Genomic DNA, 4929 nt, shown 5'->3' on the forward strand with positions numbered 1-4929 from the left:
TGTATGTTTTTGATTTCTCCACAGACCTGTTAAAGGTAGATGGCAGCTACCGTGATCTGCACCCGTGCCTTTTGTCTTCTGACTACATCATCTCCTCACCGAAGACACACACATCATCTACACCGGGATTGTTACATCACAACTGGGATTGTTACATCACAACTGGGAATGTTTCCACTGAGCATTCAATGATCACAGTGTCTGTGGTTGCATGTTTCGATGAAGTCTAAAGGGACGCTCACCATTTAATTTTGTATTATAACCAGTATATCAGACTTGTGAAGAAGTTAATTTTCTTTTGCTTTATATAGAAATGCACATTATTTTGGCATTTTCACTTCTGAGCTTGTGGCATGATCTCACAAAATGTATGGTAGTGCTTGTGTATGTAACCTTGACATGTACAAATGATTTGACGCACAGCAGGATGAAACTTTCGAGAGGGGACATCGGACTCCATTAGGTAATGTGCCACAGGGGTTTGTGTTGGGACTTACTTAGATCGCAGCTTACATATCTTCACTGGGGCTTTTCAATTAGCTATCTCAAGCTTAGGACTCTGATTTGCAAACAAACCAAAATGATGTCAGGTTTATTATCGGTGTGACAATGTATTTCACCAAACAAATATGTCATGACAGCAGGTCTGCATTACACATTTTGGACAGAAAATTAGAATGTTTGTATTTTTATTTTGCATTTTAGAACTTCTTCTGTCTGTCATTTGCTTCTCTGTAAACTCTGTAAATCACCATTTAAAATAAATTGAGTGCACCCTTCGTGCAGATAAATTAAATAAATCCTTAAAATAATTAATAATGAGTAGAACCAGACTGATTAAGGAGGACAAAAAGTCCCTCACATTCCCAGACTTCCCTCACTGTGAACATGAAGTGAAACATAAAGTAGATTCTCTCTGATATTTGCTAGCTAACTAGTTACAATGTCCAACCAGACCAGTTGTTCGCACCAGCAACAGAACATCAAGCACTGCCTGGCAAAACCATGCTGTAAAAGCTGTTTATACATTCCCGGAGGGTTTTCTGCCAGGATCATCCTCACATATTAGGACTAACTCACCACACCTCAGGGTTCAGGCTATTCTTGTGCCTGTTAGTTGGTTAGCTTGCTAGCATTAGCTTGCTAGCGTTAGCTCAAAAAACTCACCACACCACAGGATTCAGGCTGTTCTTGTGCCTTTTAGTCTGTTAGCTTGCTAGCGTTAGCTCGAAAAGTCTACTGCGTTAACATCTGACCAAAGTCTGACCAGACTAACTGCCTGAGCAGAATAAACACCTGACCCAAAATCAGTACTGACCAAAGAATGACTGACCGAACTTAATGCCTGACCAACTCAACAGGGTCTTGACTCAGCTTTTGAGCCAATGTCTGAAGAGAGAGAGAGGAAGAGAAGAGAAGAGAAGAGAAGAGAAGAGAAGAGAAGGGGATCTGACCCAGACAGGAAAGCAAAGAAGATCGGAAGGGTTTGGGAGCTGTCCAGTCCAGTTATGAGAGCCTTCTACTGGACATGACATGATACCACAGTTCAATTACACTCAACAAGGTATTTGGCTGGCTTGAATTAAACTTTTGACTTCACAAATAAGTATTAGAGTATTTTTTTCTATTTGTTTATTTACACTCATCCATCGTAAATCCAGCTGAAATGTGATTCTAATGGTGGCATTATACTTGACATCCAGCAGAGGTCAGCTACCCATGACAGGAGTTCACATTCTTTATCTGTGGTCTGTGGTCAGGGAGCTGACAGTGGAGGAACTGCTAATTCTGCGTGTGCTTAGTGAAGTTATAGTGCAGTCACGGACAGTAAAGAACAGACATATATGATGGAATGCATGTGCAATAGTTGAAAACATACAGACATATTTTCCTGTCAAGTATGTCTATGTTAATGTCACTCTGTGAGTGTGTGTGTGTGTGCGTGTGTGTGTGTGTGTGTGTGTGTGTGTGAGTGAGTGTGAACCCCACACTGAAACAACCACTCGATCAATTAATCATTTGATCAATACCACCATATGAATGCATGGCAAATCCTTCCCAATCCTTCCCAAGAGTTCATCCGTAAAAGCTTCCGTTCATTGCTACTCTGCAAGAAGTAAACAAAAACCAGAAGTCCACTAAAAAGACGTTATGACATCAGCATGTAAAGCCGGACTATTTGTTCCTGTATATCAGGCAACCTCAAGAGCTGCTTCTATTAATGGTCAGAGTGTTGCTCATTCACTGACTGTGTCAATGCATTTGGCTTCTGCTGAATGAATTAATATTGCAATACAGTGATCCTCTTTACTATGTGAAAAAAAGCACTCAAGACAGTAAAGCAAACTGAATTTTATTTACCAAATTGTGGAGAACAATTTGTAGAAATGTTAGTACAAACAATATTTACTGTATATGTTTTCATTAGTCATGATAATAACATGTATAGTAAAGCATCATCATAGTCAAAGAATTACAAGAAATTCAAAATTGACTTTCAGTTTCAAGCTCGTCTAGAATGTGCATAATTGGTGATGCTCTGCTCTTCCCCCAGACCACCAGCTGTTGTCAGCTCCATGTTCATTCCTGGCCTCACAGTAGTACTGTCCTCCATCCTTAGAGCTCACGTTAGTGATGTTGTACTGCTGTCCTGATCCTACTGGATTGGACTCATTCACCTTAAACCAGGTGTAGATCTCCACTGGTGGTTTGGCATCACTGCTGCAGGTCAGATTCACTGAACCTCCCATGAGTATAACAGTTGGCCTGACAGAAAGTGCAATGTTCTTGGGAGAGACTGAACAAAGAGGAACAGCAACAACAAACAATAACAACAACAAAACCACCTTGTGAGCAATATGACTATTTGTTGGATTAATGGGAGGGAGGGAATTCAAGGGATTAAAGGGAGCAATGCACTATGGTAGAGTGATTGATGCGTGTGTTTGTTCATACTTACACATGACAGTAAGCTTCACTGGTTTAGATGGATGTTCACTGTGGTCTTTTAATGCACAAGAATAGTTGCCTTCATCGTCAGGACTGACATCCATGAGCTTGAGTTGAGTGTTGGTTGTTTGTTCACGAGGTAACTCTTGTCCATTCTTCCTCCATATCACATGAGGAGTTTCTTCATTACTGCAGGTGGCCGTACAGGACAATGTCACCTCATTTCCCTCAAGGACTGGTTTAGGGATCCTGACTGTGAGATCTACGAGTGATGGAGAAATGATGAAATATGAAAAAAAATATCTAATTTGTCTCAACAAATAATATGAGAGACATGCAAAAGATAGAAATGGATAATAGCTGTGTTGCTGAATGCAAATGACTAAAATGGTGTCATGCTGGATAACTACAAGATTTACCTGTGACTGACAACTGAACCGCAGATTTGCTTAGCCATTTTCCTTTTATTTCATTTGTCTCAATCCTTGCATGATACTTTGCTTTGTCTGTCTTTTTCACATTGCTCAGTTTCATTGTGCAGTTGTCCTTGTTCCAGAAGTACTGCACACGATCTTTGTAAGTTTTGTTGGACATGATGTCAGAGGCTTCCTTTCCTTTCTGGGGGTCAATCAGCCAGAAGACTTTAGTGACTTTGAGACCAGGAGGATGAGTGAAAGAGCAGGGCATGACCACTGATGATCCAGTCACAGCACAGATTCTCTTATGAGTCATAGTCACCTCCCATTCTCTCTCATCGTCGGCACCTGAAATACAAATAACATCAACAATGACAGCTTTCCTGGTGATCCAGTCACAGCACAGATTCTCTCATGAGGAACAGTCACCCAGTCTCTCTCACTACTGTTACTAAGGACATCTGCAAGCCAAAACCCATTTGTGTTAAACCCCAGCTGTGTTAAAGGTTACATTTAAAGGACCAGAATGTAATGTATTTACTGCAGTAATTCATGAAATGATAATGATTTGGAATATCTGTTTGTGTTTTGGGCTGTGTGATCCCATTTTAAACGAATGCTGTCAGTATTACATATTGTGCCTTTAACGTAAAGCGAGACATAAAAAATAAAAAAGACGAGCCACCAAGCCGTGATCTAGTCTATGAGGAGGGGTTTCAGTGTTTACGGCTTTCATATAGACTGGAAAGAGCAGATTCTGAGACTTCATCATATCGCAACATGATATCTCACCTTTCTTGAAGTCATGCATGGGTAATGCCATCGCATAGTATATTACTGAGACAATAATTTCTTTACTCTATCAGATGAATCAGTTATGTTTCAAGCATACCATCCAGGCAAACACTTTCTCTGACTGACACTATGAACTAAAACTGCTCACCTTGGACGATGACTAAGATGAGAAGCAGAGCCAAACAGGGAGAAGGGAAGGGTTTCATCATCGCCATAGTGACCTCCACACAGAAGTCTGCTAACCGTCTGAGGTCATAGAGGAGACATAAATGGCAGCTTGCTCACAGGAAATACATGTGTTATACGTCTCCAGTGAGAGAGTACAAAAGTAAAGAGTACAATTCAATACAAGTTACTGGTTAACATGCATGTATTTTAAACAATGATCATTGTAGACCTCATCATGAGAGTCTTACCGTGCTGAGTGCTGCGTTCAGTCAGTGAAGGAGCAACACTATCTGCTCTGAGCGTTAATAGAAGCAGCTCTTGTGGTTGACTGACGTACAGGAACAAATAGCTCGGCTTTACATGCTGATGTCATGACGTCTTTTTTGTGTACTTCTGGTTAATAATTAAACAAAACACTTTGACAATGTTAAGCAGACACAGATCTATGGCAACATTTGGTCAAATATGACAAAAAAACACTAATGAATTACGTCAAATGGCTATGAAAACAAATGAAAAGAAATTCCTTGAAATCATGGAATGTGTAGTTTATTCATTTGGGAAATGAGACACATGGTGTAATAAAAAATGCCTCAGAAGA

Source organism: Clupea harengus, chromosome 24, assembly GCF_900700415.2.
Source record: "Clupea harengus chromosome 24, Ch_v2.0.2, whole genome shotgun sequence".
Lineage (NCBI taxonomy): Eukaryota > Metazoa > Chordata > Actinopteri > Clupeiformes > Clupeidae > Clupea > Clupea harengus.